General features: G+C 37.0%; 1 long non-coding RNA gene and 4 other non-coding genes across 5 annotated transcripts in view; 4 read left to right on the plus strand and 1 right to left on the minus strand.

Moving 5' to 3' along the window:
- Positions 1-19,596, plus strand: part of LOC135083501 (uncharacterized) — a 236,378-nt gene that overhangs the window by 12,643 nt on the left and 204,139 nt on the right. The window lies entirely within an intron of this gene.
- Positions 13,417-13,488, plus strand: Trnag-ucc (transfer RNA glycine (anticodon UCC)). Its single transcript has one exon. It is a non-coding gene; the product is annotated as a tRNA-Gly (tRNA).
- Positions 15,018-15,089, plus strand: Trnag-ucc (transfer RNA glycine (anticodon UCC)). The gene has a single exon. It is a non-coding gene; the product is annotated as a tRNA-Gly (tRNA).
- Trnag-ucc (transfer RNA glycine (anticodon UCC)) lies at positions 16,996-17,067 on the minus strand. Its single transcript has one exon. It is a non-coding gene; the product is annotated as a tRNA-Gly (tRNA).
- Positions 17,227-17,298, plus strand: Trnag-ucc (transfer RNA glycine (anticodon UCC)). Its single transcript has one exon. It is a non-coding gene; the product is annotated as a tRNA-Gly (tRNA).

Below are 19,596 nucleotides of genomic sequence, written 5' to 3' on the forward strand. Positions count from 1 at the left end.
TGCCCGCTCCATTTAAAAAGATGTGAATACACCTTTACTACGCCCATACTTTTCCAAACTTTCCAAAGCTGATAAGTAAACAACGTAGGGATAGAAAAGTTCTTACTTGTCCCCAATTCCCGTGTGTTACTTGTCCCATCCCAGTTGGTACAGTCAGCTTCATAGGACAAAATAATTACTTCGAATCTTACTAGGTTTCCATAACATTAACAATCCAATGTACACGTTTCAGTGCTCGCTAACGACTGCGTAAAAATGACATACAATGTATGACATATTGTACAGCGCCCCTAGCGGTTATATTCAAGAACTAAAAACTTCATGGATTGACGCTTTCGCTAGCAATGACAACTCATTGTAAAGCTACTGCTCATGAAAATTACTATAAAATGACACCTCTTTCAAAGGCACATCTTTTAAAGTTATAAGGGCTACCTTTCCTTTTTTTATTATTTACATTTTGACGTTCATAAGTGCCACTTGTGGTCTAAACTGAATAAATATTTTTGATTTTGATTTTTTTTATAATAGTCGCTATTTCTCTATTTTGAAACAAAATGTTTAATAGTCTGATATGCCGTCGACTGTACCTAGAGCTAATTTGTTAGGGTATATGTATGTAAGAATCGGCTGTCCAAAGTTTGTTTGGAGTTCCTGAAGGGACCAGTCACATGTCCCTCTTTCAAATTTAGTATTAGTGAAGTTTTTATATCTTGCTTTGCTTTATGTTTGCTATCGATAAAAAAGAGACTGAAGGTTCAGTCAAACCAACGCGATCACACGCGATCAGCCGGCGTGCAGCGATGGCGATCAGACTTAAATGCATTGATCGCCATCGCTGCACGCTGGCTGATCGCGTGTACGCGTTGGTTTGGCTGAACATTAAGGGAATTTTATGGTTGCGTGGTTAGACTAGAGTCAGGATTTCGCAACTATGGAATGGAGGCAATCATGGGTTTTACTCCCAGATGAGAATGAGGATGAAGGTTTTCTAGCTACTTTATTTTTTTTTAATGCAGAACAAAGCAAAACTGCCATCACACCTGATGTTAAGTGAGATACAGGCTGGATTATTATTTATTGTACCTACCCAGTAATGCCAATTCACTCTCGCCACTTGAAGAGGCTCGGATTCGTATTCGTATTCGGAAAATATAATATCAGCAGGCAGTGAATTCCAGACACTAGCTGTTTGCATTATAAAGGAGTTAAACGCTTAGTGCAAGCTGGACTATCGTAGTCTAGTATTGAATTTTAATATGTTCTAAATTGGTATCTAAATAAAATCTTTGCAGTATTAGTATCGTGTAACCGCAAAAGGTGGCAATATTTAAAACCATAGCAAATTCAACAAATTACAGGCGCTATTCAAGGATGAATATGAATCATTCCTTCCAATTGGCGGGCTCCCCAAATAATTACATTTCTAAAGCGTTCATTTCGCACCTTGAATTCGGTAGTGACGTGACACGCATATCGATATTCCCAGGGGTATATCGGGAATTTACTGGGAACACGAAAATCCAATTTAAATCTCTCTGTACAATGAAGGAACAAAATGTCTTTTTACTGGGAACACGAAAATCCAATTTCAATTATCAGTATAATGAAGGAACAAAAGATATTTTATTAAAAACTAGCGACCTGCCGCGGCTTTGCACGAGTGTTTTGAATTTGTGTTTCCCAATGTATAACTCTATCGATTGCTGAAAAAGGCATTAACAATCCGTTGCGTAGTTTCAAGACCTAAGCGAACAGACAGCGGGAGCGAATTTGTTTTATACTATGTAAAGATAAAGATTAAGCAAACAATGACGCAGTGGTCCGATTTTGATAGAAAAGCATTGGCCTAATTTTAATATAAAGAACATTCACGGACTTACATCTAATTTAAGAATCTTTTATTACTAAAAATTAGTTTGATTCAACCATTTTATTATAATCAAAAAAGAATCACAGTTCACCTATTTGAAAATCTAACACAGAAAGAAAGCTGATAAGATTTTGTTATAAAAAAAGAAATTTAAAAAATGCGGTACTAGTTTTGCATACCGGTGTATTCGATATCGTATTTCGATATCGATACCATCAAACAGTAACGTCACTAACACATTCAATTAGGTTTCATTGTGTCGAAAATCAACAAACAGGCCCAAGTTATTTGTCTGTCAAAATCTGTTCAAACATTTCGTATTTAATTAATTGTGTTCATAACTTTCATAATATATTGCACTGAATATTCATCATCATCATCATCATCATTCTAGCTTATCAAGTTATACAGAAGATTTTAAAGTTTTTTTAAGAGTTAGAGTTAATTCGAAGGATTTTTACTTAAACCTGTTTAAAACTATAGTTTCGCTAATAACTATCATTGAGATATCACTGCTGGGAATTGGTCTTTTAACCGACTTCAAAGAATATGAGGTTCTCGTTACTGCATAATTTTCCCAGTCCTGTGCCGGTAAAAAATGATATTTAAGAACAAAGGAACAAATTAATTCCAAAGTTCAAAACGTTATTACGTAACAAAATGAATTGAGCATAAAAAGATCGTCAAGATAAAGTACAGCATTAAAAGTTACACTCGAGAGACCAATTCCAAAAAAACTTGGCCCTCTCGTAACGAAACACCTGTGCCTTAATACGGGGACCATTGTTATAATTGCTACGTTTTTGCTGTGAATTGTGGCCATTTGAATAAGAAAATCTTTTAGCATACCTACCGAGAAGTACTTTCCCCTGGGGCAAACTTGACCTTCACTAGTTTGTTTTTATTGGCGGTCAAGCTGTAGATCCTGACTACACAGGAGTTGCAGCGGTTGGAACGAGAGGTGGTAATAGTCCTAAATACTAAAAAGTAATTAAACCTTCAAATACGGGATTTGTATAAAAGTTACAAAACAAAATGTGTTAAGGCAATCAAAGTCAGTTCGTTTGTTTCAGCGAAATGACGCCCATTGCTGGACCCTGGGCTAAATCTTAATCCATTAATCATGTAGATTCTACGACGTAGCTTGACTCGTCTATAGTAAATCAGAGGTCTTGCTGACTGCAAAACTCTCTTAGATCTTAATGCGTACGTAGAAATGAGTTTACGTTTAATAAGTTGATTCCTTTTCAAGGATCCTCAAATATTTCCATAACGACCGGTCCGACCGCTACCCTCATCCAGGTACTTCCCGAGACATTCAAAAGCTCGGAGGCCCACCTAGCAGGAGGCCTGCCCAAACTACGTCTTCTGGGTCTTGGTATTTTTCAGCTCTACGAGCTATGTACCCCACCCACTGTCACTTCTGCCACTTTATAATTTTGCACCGTTGCAGATGGACGTGCCATCAGCAAACAATTATTAATTTATTTTTACACTAAATAAAATCAGTGTCGTGCATACATCGCATAAATCTGTGTCAGCGCGTGTTAGTCATGCAGTCATTGACATACTTTACCTGGGTTTTAGTGTCATTGTGAATACTAAATACGAGAATGGAGAGTCCCTTTGGTAGGAGCACCAGGACCAGTCGCAGCCCCCCTCCACCACAACATAAACCACAAGCTAAGGTAGCCCAACCCCCCACTGAGTCGAACATTGAAAGTACTGTATCGACCCAGGAAATACAAAAATGGCTTTCATCAATTGAGAACTGCCTGAGTGAGATATGCAACATATCTGCTGAGGGAAAGATGAACACTGAGCAGAAACTGAAAATCAACAACTATAGCAGAAATGTCATGGGAGGTGTATCTCAGTTAGCCGTGCAATACCAGTGTCTGAAACAAAGATACATCTCAGCCCAACTGACTATCAATACCTTAACGGACCAAAAAGAGACGTCAAATCAAATTGGGGAACAGATTCAGGACCTGAAAGAATGCATACGTACTGCCCCCCAAGTTCAACCACCTAGCTTATCTTTCGCTGACGTGGTACGAACTACCAAACATACGATCGCACGGCCTTCGAGCACCAGCACTTTGGCCATTTACCCAACTAGCAAAGATAAGTCGAGCGAAGACACGAAAAAGCTCATTCAAACAATAATCAAGCCCGAAGAACTTAAACTGCATATACGCGGAATAAGAAAAACCAAAGAGGGAGGTGTTATTATTAGCGCTGAAGGTAAGGATGACCTTGAGAAGCTCAAGCAGTCAGAACAGCTGAGAACCTCGGGCCTGAAAATTGAAGTGACCACAAAACGGATGCCAAAAGTTATATTACTAGGAGTGCCCGCCAATACCCCCGAAAAGGAACTTCTGGAATGTTTATTTGAGCAAAATATTTCGGGAAAACATCAGCATATAGAGCGAGAAGAGTTCTTAGCCAAGGTAAAACTTAGCCACAAATCCGGCAAAAAAGATGCGAGTCACTGTAACTACATACTTGAACTACCCTCTGACCTCCGAAAACTTATTATTCAGCAGGAAAGGGTTTTCATAAATTGGACCTCATGCCCAGTACGGGATTATACAATTGTGACCAGGTGTTTCAAATGCCAACAATACGGGCACTCAGCTAAATATTGTCGAGAGACTGAATCCACCTGTGGGCACTGCAGCCACGTCGGGCACTCAATTAAAGAATGCCCAAAGCAACAAGACCCTGCCAATTGCGCTACGTGTCGGCGATACAACAAACCGAGTCAACATAAAACAGGAGATGAACAATGTCCCGCTCGGAAAACTGCTGAGGCTCGATATCTGAATTCCATAGACTATGGAGGCGCCTAGAGCGCCACACAACCAGTTCTACAAGCACAGGGATGGGTAATATATCACCTGATTTTATTAAGGACATAGATTCTTCTTATGAATTTGAATCAATAGTATGTGACCCACATTCGTGCTCGTCCTATTTATCTAATAATAATATTAAAAGTAGTCTTAACATTTTCATGCAGAATATTCGTAGCATTAATTGTAACTTTAATGGAATGTTAGCGATACTTAGCCAAATTAATGTGGAAATAGACATGTTAGTCTTAACTGAATGCTGGCTCACCTCTTCCCCTCCAATTCCTCAGCTACTAGGGTATGATTCGTACGTAACTAACAAAACTAATATTTTACAAAACGACGGCGTAACTCTGTACATTAAAAGTAATTTGAGCAAGGTCACTGTGGAGGAACCCGACATAGTGGATGCAAATTGTCTCATTGCAAAGATAGGTACAGATACGGCAATTGTAGCTATATATCGTTCACCATCATATCATAATATTACCAATTTCCTACAGTCATTGAATCAAATTTTACAACAAGTATCAAACTTTAAAAATGTATTCATTATGGGCGATATAAATATCGACATCAAACTCGGCAATATCGAAAGTAGGTCACAGGAATACCTGACCTTTGCAGCTTACCTAGGTTTCCTACCTACTCATCTCCATCCCACTAGGTCGGGTAACTGCTTAGACCATATATTAGCAAAAAGTATCATCCCACTACAAACTTTAGTACTAACTTCCTCATTGACTGACCACAATTCCTTGCTGTTGTGCTTAGAAAAGCGCTACCAAAAATCTTACAGTATGCCAAAACGATCAACAATGTGTGCTCAATCAGCGCTCCATGACCTTGAAAACTTAGATTTAACGCCTTTCTACAGTTCAGATGACGTCAATAAATCGGCCAATTATCTTATAAATTCACTAAAAAAGATAATTGTACAAAATACACGGACTGTATATTCAACCAGTAGTTCCAAAATTAAGAAACCATGGATAACTCCAGGTCTTCTGCGCTGCATAAGACATCGAGACAAACTTCATAAAAAATACACAAGAACACCAGACAGTGAAACTCATAAAATAATTTATTTTAGGTATAGAAATTTCTGTAATAATCTTTTAAAAAAATTAAAGCGTCAGTATGAACGTGACGAAATTCATAAAGCAGGTCATGACAAAAAGAAATTGTGGAAAGTCATCAAAAATATCACCTACACTACTAACACCAAATCTTCCGCTCGGCAACTAATCACGAATTCCGCCTCGGCTGCACAATCCGTAAATTGTGTAAACAAGTTCTTTACTAATATAGGCAAAAATCTCGCTGAAAAAGCTAAACTAAATTGCACGCAACTTTTTCCCTCTATGCAAAACCCTTCCAAATTACAAACATTATACTCGTTTGCCCTATTTGACACTGACGAGGCCGAAGTTGAGCAAATTATCATGACGCTGAAGAATGACTGTGCGTCAGGAATTGACAAAATCCCCTGCTCTTTTATTAAACAATTCAAAAAACAACTTACTCCTCCGCTCACACATCTTTTCAATCAATGCATGTCGAAAGGAATTTTTCCCAACGTACTAAAGAAAGCTATAATACGACCCATACATAAAAGTGGAGATAAAACCTGTATGAATAACTACCGCCCGATAGCTTTACTGCCATCCATTTCCAAGATCCTTGAAAGGCTTATTTATAACAGACTCTTAAATTATTTAGAAAAAAATAAACTTTTGGCAGACACTCAATTCGGTTTCAGACCGAATAGGTCTACTGATGACGCAGTACATGAGCTCACCAATTACATTGCGAGGCAACTAGACTCAGGTAATAAATGCTTAGTCATCTTCCTTGATCTTGCAAAAGCTTTCGATACAATTTCGATACCAATGCTTCTAAAGAAATTATACGACCTGGGTATTAGAGGAATTCCTCATACTCTAATCAAGGATTATCTTTCGGAAAGAACTCAACGTGTAATTATAGATGATGAAGTGAGTGAAGAGTTAATTGTCGAATATGGGGTTCCACAGGGTAGCATACTGGGGCCGCTGTTATTTCTCACGTATATCAATGACCTATGCCTACTTCCACTTCCCGACAACAAAGGGAAAATAATATCATACGCCGATGATACAGCTTTAATGTTTAGCGCAAACACCTGGAGTGACGCGTTCGCACAAGCTCAACTCGGTTTCGACTCTGTCAATCAGTGGCTTAAAAACAACTTACTAACCCTTAATGTAGATAAAACTAAGTTCATAACATTCTCCTACAATGCTTTCTCGCAGCCTACCTCAAACTTATACTCCATTAAAGCCCACTCCTGCACTAATTCTCAACAAGCATGTGCATGCCCTTATTTAAATAGTACTGATAATATGAAATACTTAGGTCTAATCATTGATAAACACCTGAACTTTAAAGCTCACGTCGAAGCTCTCACATCTAGAGTCAGAAAATTGATATTTGCCTTTAAAAATCTGAGACACGTGGCTAAGGGTCCTCTTCTCAAAACTGTCTACCTCACGCTATGTCAGTCATTAATTACTTACTGTATTACATCCTGGGGAGGCACGCATAAAACTACACTAATACGCTTAGAAATAGCTCAAAGAGCTGTTCTGAAAGTAAGCACTTTCCGACCAACACGCTTCCCTACAGTAGAGCTTCTTACGAAATGCGACGTTCTATCAGTACGTCAACTTTTCGTATTACTAACAATCCTCAAAAAACACTCACTAACTACCTTTAATCCCGACCTCAAAGCCAACAAAAGGCGCGCCGACATCGTATGTCCCTCTGAGCGATTTAACAGACAGCATACCCACAAATTCTTTTGTTTTCTAGGAAGCTTTTTGTACAACAGTATAAACAAGTATCTCTGTATATACCCAATGAACAGCAAAGAATGTAAATATGCACTGCAGAAATGGCTCAAGGGTAAAACATATGATGACACAGAAAACCTGTTAATAGTTATTAGTTAAATTACTTACTTTAGGTATGCTAACTATAAATAAACATTCTGTCAGCAAAATTTTATTTATGTAACAAAATTGTCAACCTTTACCTTTATCAACATTGTTTTGGTGTAATTGTGGTTAAAGATATTTATTTCTCAAAAAGATTACAATGCAATCACTTACAGAGAAACATTAATTTGTCTTAATAATAATAAACAATACAAAAACGATTTAGCGTAGCAGTTCTATTAAAAGTGATTTTTTATTTTTATAAAGCAGGTAGGTGCAAATAAAATACAAGCCATCCAGTAAGTCACTGCGCGGCGCGGCGGCGGGCATGAATAGGTACAATTCGAAAACATGTTTTGTACGGGATAGGACACATTTAACATTTGAGCGAGTGGCTTATAGGCTGTTTTCATAATAATTTGACAAATTTGATATTTTATAATGATTTTATGATAAAATAATGATTGTTAGTTTTTGACGTTATATTTATTAATATTATAATTGGTATTAATAAGTGTATTTTATGTATATTATTATTAATTAGTATAATATATTATGTACATATTTGTAATTAACTTACTCATCTTATTAATTATAACTTAATAATGATGATTGGCGGGTTTTAATTATTATTATTATTTTATTATTATTATTATTATTTTTTATTGTTTAAATTTGATTATTTTTTTTTTTTTTTTTATGTTTGTAATTTGTAAATAATATAATGTATATTATATATTATATTTGAATTAATTTATTTTTAGGCATTCAATATATGATGTTTTAAAAGCTTTTTAAAGGTATGTGGTGATTTAGCGTCCTTTATATCTCTGGGCAATTTATTGTAATATTGGACTCCTTCATATAGGATACTTTTTTTCCCGTAACCTGTTCTGGGGGCTATTAAGCAGATGTTGTTAGCTCGCCTGGTCATACGTTTATGATACTCGATTTTTTTGGTAAATGTCAAAGTGGAGTGAATATCTTTAGTTAGAATTTTTCTTATGAGGTGACATGTATTAAATTTATAAATTTGGGTCAAATTCATTAATTTTGATTTTTTGTATACGTCTGTAGTAGGTGTTCGATAATTATACTGAAATAAGGTTTTAATGAATTTATTTTGAGATATTTGTAATCTTTGTATGTTTGTTTTGTTAGCTGAGCCCCAAATTTCTACAAGGTAGTCTAGGTGGGGTTTTACTAGGGAATTATAGATTGTGTATCTAACATATGTTGGTAGACATCTAACTATGTTTTTTATTGCACCAGTTAGCGAAGAGACTTTACTACGAATTTTTTCAATGTGCGATTCCCATGTTAGTTTTTCATCTAGCACGAGGCCCAAGTATTTTTCTTTAGCTACCCTATTAATTTCCTGTCCATCAATTGACAAAGGATTGAAGTTATCAATCTTTTTATTTTTAGCGGCGAATATTATGTAGTTTGTTTTTGTAGCATTAATTGTAAGCAAGTTAGATTGTAGCCAATTGTGTAGAACATTGAGGTCGTACTGTGCGTTATCAATTATTGTTTTCATTGAGTGACCGCTATAAAATAGGCTTGTATCATCAGCGTACAGGGTAATGTCTCCTTTGAGTCCGACCTGATGTATATTATTTACGTAAATTAGGAATAGTAAGGGCCCCAATATTGATCCCTGGGGAACACCGCAAGTGATCAATTTTGGCTCGCTTTTCTCATTATCGATCTTGACGACCTGGTTCCTGTTCGTAAGGTATGATTCAAACATTTGATACGCTGTGCCTGAGATGCCCAAAGCTTTCAGTTTTGATAAAAGTATACGGTGGCTAACTGTATCAAATGCCTTTTTTAGGTCTATGAAGATTCCTAGGGTTATTTTCCCTTGGTCTAGGCTGTGTCTTATGCTAGTTACTAGGTCAACAGTAGCAGATACAGTATTAGACTTTGGTCGGAAACCGTATTGTTTTTTAAATAGAAAATTAATATCGGCCAAGAATTTGCTCAATCTGATATGAAGTAGTTTTTCGAAAATTTTTGATATTACCGGGAGCACGGATATAGGACGATAGTTACTGGGCTCCATTTTACTTCCAGATTTAAAAATAGGAGTTACCCTAGCTGTCTTTAGAGAGTTAGGGAAGTGCCCTGAACTGAAACAGTCATTTATACATTTTGATATAATGGGAGCTATAATATTTTTGATACATTTAATAACTTTTGTTGTGATTCCGTCTAAACCAGAGCTACTATTTACATCTAGGTTATTAATTATTCGTGATATTTCGTGAGGATTAGTTGGGTCTAGTTTTAGGAGTTGATGGTCATGGTTTTGAGAGGTTAGTGAAATTGATACGCGAGTCGAATCAGTATGGAATTGTTGTGGTATTTTACTTGCCAACTCTGTGCCAATTGTTGCGAAGAAGGAATTAAATTTCTCGCATATAAGTTTTGTATCTGTTATTTCGCCTAATGGGGATGATAATTTAAAGGGTTTGATGGTTTCGGGTTGACTACTGGATAACCTGTTGATTAATTGCCACATTCTTCGCGGGTTTTTTTGACAAATCTCAAATTTGTGACGAAAATATTGGTTCTTGGCAGTCTGGATCTTCTTGGAGACGTTGTTCCTCATTTTTATGAAGTCTTCTTTAACGAGCTCATCAGGTGTTTTCTTCATGTTTTGCCACAGAGAGTTTCTCTCATTTATAGATGCTATTATATCCCTATTTATCCATTCCTTACAGGGTGGGTTAGTTATTTTGGTCTTCATAATTTTGTTAATGGAAATAGCTCGCTGTATTAGATTTTCCAGTTCTTCATAGTCTTCAATCTGATGTATATTAAGCAATTCTTCCATAGTTTTATAGAGGTTGGCATAGTTTATTGCTGGATACTGTACACGTTTTTTGCGATCTAGGCATGTCCTGTTTATCTCCAGATATATCTGCTTATGATCGGAGAGTGCAGATTCAATTACAGTCATTTGGAAAGTGTTTTGCTTCAAATTTGAGCACACATGATCTAAGATTGATTTTGTGGTAGATGTTTCGCGGGTACAGTACTCTTTAGAAATTTTGTTTAATATGCGCATATTGGTATCTTTCAGTAGAGCATTGTATTCTTTTACAGATTTATCGTGTTCGAGCAGGTTCAAATTGAAATCACCAAAAGCTATGATTCGTTGTCTTTTAGACAGGTGAAGACTGTAGTTTTTAAGAAATGCATCCACATTTGATGCTGGTTGTTTGTATACAGCTCCTATATCCAAGGCAAGCGTATTCAGGTGGACCCACAGAAAATGATTTCCATCTTCATATTGTTGTTCTATTTCGTGGTGTTCTATACTGTTATGTACATATATGGACACTCCACCGCCTCTTGAGTTTGGCCTATAGTTGTAATAATGTGTATAATTTGGCAGCTTCAATCTATTTGCCTCATCATCATTTTTTATCCATGTTTCTGTCAAGACAACAACGTGAACTATATTCTTAAATGATTCAATCACGCATCTTAGTTCATCTAGTTTTCCAGGTTTGACTAAACTTCTTACATTAGCATAGAAAAATTTTAGACATTTCTTCTCAATTGTTACTGAATTATAATTTATGCATATTTTGTGACTCACATATTTCTGAGGACCTGTGTTTAAAGTTGCGTTTTCTCCTCTGTGTAGTTTTTTGACGGCTTTTTAATGATCTTGGGGTGTCCTTTGATGTATTTTATAATTAGGTCAGTTTCTCCTTTTACAGTACGTTGTTTCAGGTCTTCCCTCAGCTGCGCCATGATTTGGCGCTGATTTGGTGTCTGGTCACTGTACATTTTTATATTAGAATTCTTGATGCTAGTTTTCTTTTTCAATATCGTTTTTGCAGCCTCTTGAGATGAGAAACACACCTTCAGTGCACGATCCTTACTCCTATTATATTTGCCTAGACGTATTATTTTTGCAGGGTTCGGACATTCAGGATATATGTCGGTAATAACTTTCATTACTTCGATTCTGTCTGATACTTTTCTGTTTTCTATATTATTATCATGTGGTTCAGGAATTCCAGCGATTATTAAATTTTTGCTGCGTTCTAGGCGCTGTTCTAATTCTTCAAGTAAATCTACCTGAGAGGTTGATGCTACAGGATGTTCCATAAGTGAGAGCTTATCTTGATTCTTTCGAAGTACACTCACATCATTTTCAAGGGATTTTATTTTCTCTTGGGTATCAGACACAGTATGAGAAAGGTTCTCGATTTGTGTTTTAAATACTCTGTTTTCGATTATTAATTGTTCAGTGGTAGTTTTAATATCTGTTAGTTGGTTTTTGATGGATGAGATGTCTTTTTGTATCATATTAATACCTTCAGTCTGAGATTTTCCAGCCTCAGCGATGACCTGCAGTATTTCCATTTTAAATTCACTGAATTGGCGTTCATAGTCATCATCCCGTACTCGCTTCTTACGTTGTGCTACATTTCTTCGCTCAATGTCAGCAGCATTAAGCTGTGGTAGTTCCTGCTGGGAGGTACTGGTCTGTCCACTTACATTCATATTTTTAGATGGCGAATGTTTGACACTCATACCGCACTGCAACAAAACTCGCTCCGCTTATCGCTCCGCTCGGTTAATGTGAATACGGGTTCTGAGTACTGCGATCGGGGCGCGTCGTTGATGCGCTTTCTGTCCTCTTCGCTCTTCCGATTTGGGCGTTTTTGGATATTACACTGTATTTTAGGGTCTTTATGGTTAGTTATTGAATATCACTTTTTGAAATATTTTTGAAAATAATGTCGACACGTCTGCTCGCTACGCTAGTCGCCGCGGTAATTATTTATAATATCTGTTTAATAAGCACTAACTTACATAATAAGTATGGATACCTAAAACACAGGCAAACATTTTTGCTTAGTTTAGGTATACTACCTTAATTAAAATATTGTTACTAACCAAATAATTTCATAGCCCCATTTAAGTTTCTTGTATTTAGGCTAAGTCTTTATTCAATAAATTTATCTTATCTCTTATCTTACTTAAAGATTTGCAATTCTGCAAGCTAGGTATGCTTTTTACTAGGTAAGTACTTTCTATTTAAATGGAAATGGTTTTTGTTCAAGGTTTTGGGGTAATATAAGATTCTCTTCAGATTCAAGACTCTGCTTTTGCAGATTTATTTCATCAAGCATACAATATGACTCATTTTCATCTGAGGTTTTGGCTAAAAAAGTCTTTGTTTCAACTAGATTTGGTTCCAAAAGGCTAATCCAACGAAACTGACGTTCCACCGACTGTAGCTTTCAGTTATCTGTAGGAGCAGACGCAACCGCAAGGGTGACCTGCCCGAGGTCGCTAGGGAGGAGACAAATGCACGGATAACTGAGAAAATATCCCAAAAATATACGGATATTTGAAAGACCAAAATGTACCTAGCCGTGTGGTTCATAGGACTAGCTCCATTCTTCTGGGTGCTGTATATGCGACTTAGGGAGAATTATGCAAACGTTAGGGCTCCCAGCCTGTCTTGCCTGCATTTTAGAGAGGGTCGTGCTCTTGCAATGCAGACTGATGACTGAATAGCCTTTAAAGATGATTTCAAACGTTTTTATTGAATACTCGTGCTCGTGACATAAAACAACTGCTCGAGTAATGGGGCAAAATCAAGGACACATGTGTTAAAATTAAGTAGAATTATATTGTATTGCTACATACAATTTGATAAGTAACATCAAGTGCGTTGGTGGTGTAATGGTCAGCATAGTTGCCTTCCAAGCAGTTGATCCGGGTTCGATTCCCGGCCGACGCACGTTTTTTATGCATCCTGAAGAAGTTATTAGCTGACATCTATAAATCCATAGCCACAGCGGCCTATTCTCTTTTCTGATACGATCACGTAGGGAAACTCTGACCATAACACTTTTGCAGTGAAGATCCCTATTTCTACGGATACGGTGTCCCACCCCTAGTGGCAGGGGAGGGGAGGCAAGGGGGTTGTCGCGAAAAATTTGCGGCGCCCTTTTCATGGCCGAGACCTACATTTTCTACATTGTAACATAATTATGGTGCCCGAGACGCGTGTGGAAAATAAGCTTTTTGGAAGCTGCGCGTAGTGTGTAGAATAAGAAAATAAAAGTGTATAAACTATGCAGGACTCTAGAAATAGGATAGACTTTCTGACACATTGTCTAGATTTCTTGGCCCTGTTTACCTAGATCTATGTATACAGGGTGTTAGGTAAATAGGTATATGAGCCGACACTAGCCCATGTTAACATGGTCATATAAATGGTATGGTGAAGTCAGAAAATTGATATCTTCATTTTAATCATTTTAATTTTTATACAAATCGGATTTTATAAAAAATATTTTGTATGAAAATTAAAAAAAATAAAATGATGATATGAAATTTCTGACTTCACCATACCATTTATATGCCCATGTTAACATGGGCTAGTGTCGGCTCATATACCCATTTACCTAACACCCTGTATTTAGTCACAAGTACCCACTTTGGTCACATACTATTTTTCACCCGTACGTTGTGGCCAAGGTCGATTTAGCGAAGTACGTTTTGGCGAAAAACATTCATTGTGGTAATCTGGAGCGAAAAGCCACTGAAGCGAAACACTCGCGGCCGAAAAAGTACTTTTGCTGACCTAGGTAACAATGTACAAAATAACATGTATTTTCATGAAATTAAATTGTTACTAAATGTCATTGATCAAAAATAAAATCAAAATTAAACTGTCCTAGGTCAGCAAAAGAAGGTACTTTTTCGGCCGCGAGTGTTTCGCTTCAGTAGCCTTTCGCTCCAGCGTACCACCTTGAATGTTTTTCGCCAAAACGTACTTCGCTAAATCGACCTTCGCCACAACGTACGGGTGAAAAATAGTATGTGACCAAAGTGGGTACGGGTACGGGACCCGACCAAAGTATATTCTAATAGATACTCATTTTAAAAGTCTGAAGAAAGCGCTTTAACATTTTCTTACCCCAATAATAAAACGATTTTTGGTCAGAACCAATTATTAGTAGGTATTCATTATAGGTGAAATGTGAATACAACATTTTGATACAGTGTACAATAAAAGTCAAGAATAAGCACGGTGTGTGACATCTTAATTCATAGTAATAAGTTCTATTTTGTAACAAAATTGTGTAGGTAGTTTGATATGCTGTCGATTGTACAAATTGATAAAAGCGCCTGTTTCTAAAGTTCTTAATTAATACAGACGATAAATGTTCGAGGAAAACACAGGTGTGAAATATAATTAACTAGGTATTTCGTAAATTATTCTGTCGATATTTTACGAAAATTTGTCGCACCATAACAAGTGCGTTGGTGGTGTAATGGTCAGCATAGTTGCCTTCCAAGCAGTTGATCCGGGTTCGATTCCCGGCCGACGCACACTTTTTAAAAGATTTTAGTTAAATTAGCTTTAAATAGCTTTAACGATCGATTCATGATGACGCTTTGCGTGAGAAAGATACAATATTTTCAGACAACGTTATAGAGAATAGGTAGGTACTGTAATATTTAGGAAGCTGTTTTGTGACAGTCATGCTCGTTTTCACCATCAATCCCTAATTTTTTAGTGACCCCTATGGTAAATACTTAACAGGAGTTTTGTTTTCATAGGGGTCACATAAAAATAGGGACTCATGGTGAAAACGGGCATAAGGATGGCTACTTACACAAATCAATGGGACTAGCTGCGGAAGTAAGTACTATTGCAAAAATGGCGTACAATCTTTGTGGAATCAACATTATTTTATTTACGGGACTATTTCCACCTCTCGTTCCCACCGCTGCAACTCCTGTGTAGCGAGGATCTACACCTTGACCGCCAATAAATTATTTTATTTATCATCATCATCATCAACAGCCCTTTACAGTCCACTGCTGGACTATGAGCCTCCTCCACTATAGTGGAGGGTTATGCCATAATCTCCACGCTTGGCAGGCAGGTTGAATTTTATTTATAAAAAGTTAAAAACTTGTTTTACATTTACTGTGTATTGCATAAACTAAACACTGCTTTAATCTCTTCTCATAATGGACCAAAACAAAACACTTCTATGCTTAGATATTGTATAGGTACTAACGCCCGTATTCACCAATATTAAGTACTGTGAGGTCTCACAGTGCGCGTGGACACAGAGCTCTATTCAACGCTGTGCGTTCGACTTGCTGCTTCACTTATGCAAGCATCGTTTGTGAATACGGACGTATATCTTTACGCGATCCCCACACCCGCTGATTCGGCCGGGTATTCCGAACGATAGCACAGCGCAGATACTACTCTTTGATGGCATACTGCCAGCTGCTATGACCCCAATAAAATGCCTTTCGACCCCACTTTTTGTCGCAAACTGTAAGTATTAAAATTAATGATTTTATAATTATGCTTTTATGTTATTTTTTTTAACTTGCAGCTTACTAAATATAGTCGTCTTATCATTATAGAGATACAAACAAATCCTTAGTTAAAAAAGGTGGTTTAGTTTTGCTCAGAATGAAGAGAGCCGACCCCAAACAATGGGATATGGATAGGACCATTGACCATAGGCTAGGACAAGAAGAAGAGGTATAGTTTTTCTCAAATTAGGAAAAGAGTACACATTATAAAAAATGCATTCGCGCTTCGCAGGCAGCTATTCTATTGATAGATTCATAATACATTATGCTATTCAATACATTAAAAAAAATTAGGGCCGATTTATCAATCGACAAATATCTTTTAACTGAAGAATAAACTTGTCATTTTGACATATTTCCCATACTGAAACTGTCAATGTGCCAAACTTATTCTTCAGTTAAAAGTTATCTGACGATTGAAAAATAAGCCCTTAGAAATATGCAATTTTTTCAATAGAAATGAAAAAACAAAAGCGAAGCGACTAGCGTGGCCCACTCGATTTTCGATTTCTTTTTATTTCTGTAATGGCTTGCGTCAAATTTTTCAATTTCGAATTTCTTCTTTTGTGTATAGCCAGTATTGAAAGGTTTGCATTTTTTAATGAATTTATTCCATAGAATGATGTTGTTTTAACTCAATGGTAGATTTTAGCATAAAGTACCTACTAATTTGTTGATTCTGTGGCATTGTAGGTATTATAAGTCAATTGATAGTTTCCTCGTTTTATGGGGGGGTAAAAAAAAAACTTGATATTGGCAAATGCGTAAGCCGCGCGAGCCATAAAAAAAAAAGTCAATTGATAGTATTTTTTAGCTAGATGACATAATTTGTAGAAGTAGTTATTTTTCATTTAATTAATTTAAGTGACAACTAATCTGAAAGCAATAAAAAACGTGCGTCGGCCGGGAATCGAACCCGGATCAACTGCTTGGAAGGCAACTATGCTGACCATTACACCACCAACGCACTTACCTAAATAAAACAAAGTAAAAACCTTTTCGTAGTATTTTTTTTTGTTAATGAAGTCATATAAATAAGAACCAACTGTGTAAATACATAATTTAATTAATTTTAGAATGAACGTATGATTTCTTTATTGTGAAACTTATCAACCAGCAAGCAGGTGCGTTGGTGGTGTAATGATCAGCATAGTTGCCTTCCAAGCAGTTGATCCGGGTTCGATTCCCGGCCGACGCACATTTTTTGACTATGAAATACTTAAGTAATAAAAATAGCATTGATTGAAATAGAGACGGTTTTAATACCAGCGGTTTATGGTGTTTAGGAAGGCCTACGTCAGCAGGTCAGCAGTGGATATCCTATAGCAGACTATTAGTCCAGTCGATCGTGGCAAGGCAAAAAATACTACATGATTGTGTACTAAACTATGCCGTTTCGTCTAAGATTTCAAGAATTATGTAAGTGGTAGATAGTCCAGTAGAATAAGCTTTTAAATCGGAAATAATTCCTACAAAAGATTTTATTGTTTTAATGGCTTCATTGGTTGCCCATTAAGATTCTCCTAAGTTTTCGACTTCGACGGAGTTGTGCTTAAGTGGTGGGGGCCCCCGAAAGAGGCATTTTTTCGGTTTTCCGGTTATACCGCGTAAAGGACTTACCCTATCAAAAAGTGGTCTTCATGACGGTTGAAGGGCACTTAATCCTGCATTGAATAAGACCAAATTCATATGTTTTGGACAAACCGTTCTCGCGCTAAAGTTCGGCAAAGCAGAAAATATACGTATAATTAATGGGTTACCTACGTGAGTGCGACAAACGTAACATCGAATTTTGTTTCTTCGAAAACCTTTCTGCGAAGTTATTATACTGCGACGCCTTGTTATATCGATGCCTTGTTACTGCGATGTTACGTTACATCGAAAAACTTTACTGCGAACGATTTTACTGCGAAGCCTTCTTTATTTGACTTAGCAGATAAATAAAAAAAATGAAATTACATACATACATACATAGAATAAAGTGGACGGTACAAAATTATAGATGAAATAAGATTATAAATACATTAAATTTTATTTACTTATTACATACATTTAACAGTTACATCCTTGATTAAATAACATAAGAATAGAAACATAAATATAAATAAATTATAAAATACGACTATAAAGTCGTTCGCAGTAAAGTTTTTCGATGTAACGTAACATCGCAGTAACAAGGCATCGATATAACAAGGTGTCGCAGTATAGTAACTTCGCAGAAAGGTTTTCGAATAAACAAAATTCGATGTAACGTTTGTCGCACTCACGTAGGTAACCCATAATTAATGACCCTCTCCACGTCCAATGGTTTGTTACCCACAGGCTTCCAAGTCTTGAAAAGGGCCACCTCAACCAGTGTAACCCTATCAAGGCTTACGAGCTTGATGCGCCTATCCTTGTTCGTCCCAGCCGTTCCTTAACTGCGGTTGCTGCACCTCTTCCTGGCACTCACCTGAACGACTCTGTGTTACCTACTGTAGCTGCCCCTCTTCCTTGTATCCTCCTGCATGACTACGTTGCCTAGCCGTATGCCTGGTCTAAGGTTCGACGCCAAAAATCAACAACAACAAGTTCATATTAAAACGCTGAAGAGTTTTTTGTTTGTTTGTTTGAACGCGCTAATCTTAAGAATTACTAGTTTGATTGAAATCATTATTTTTGTGTTGAATAGCTCATACATTGAGGAAGGCTATAGGATATATACAATCACTCTACGACTAATAGAGGCGAAGCAGTAAAGAAAAATGTTGCAAGCACGGAAAATAGTATTTAAACTATTTTCACGCGTACAAAGTTGATTTTGTGGCGTCGAACCTTGGACCAGGCATATAGCTAAGCAATGCAATCGTACAGGAGGGTACAAGGAAGAGAGGCAGCCACATTAGGTAACACAGAGTCGTTCAGGAGAGTGTCAGGAAGAGGTGCAGCAACCGCAGTTAAGGAACGGCTGGGACGAACAAGGATAAGCGAATCAAACTCGTGAGCCTTGTTAGGGTTACACTGGTTAAGGCGACCCTTTACAAGGCTTGGAAGCATGTGGGTAACAAGCCATTGGACGTGGAGAGGGTCATTAATTATACGTATATTTTCTACTTTGCCGAACTTTAGCGCGAGAACGGTTTGTCCAAAACATATGAATTTGGTCTTATTCAATGCAGGATTAAGTGCCCTTTAACCGTTATGAAGACCACTTTTCGATAGGGTAAGTCCTTTACGCGGTATAACCGGAAAACCGAAAAAACGCCGCTTTCGGGGGCCCCCACCACTTAAGCACAACTCCGTCGAAGTCGAAAACTTAGGAGAGTCTTAATGGGCAACCAATGAAGCCATTAAAGCAAAAAAATCTTTTGTAGGAATTATTACCGATTTAATCAATTTTTGTGTTTAATTCTACTGGCCTAAGATCGCCCAGGGTTTTGTTAGTAAGCAGTACATCTTACGTCTAATCAAGTTGGCCACCCCTGTCATTATAGCTAAAAAGATGATGATGATGATT

Source organism: Ostrinia nubilalis, chromosome 23 (assembly GCF_963855985.1).
Source record: "Ostrinia nubilalis chromosome 23, ilOstNubi1.1, whole genome shotgun sequence".
Classification (NCBI taxonomy): Eukaryota; Metazoa; Arthropoda; class Insecta; order Lepidoptera; family Crambidae; genus Ostrinia; species Ostrinia nubilalis.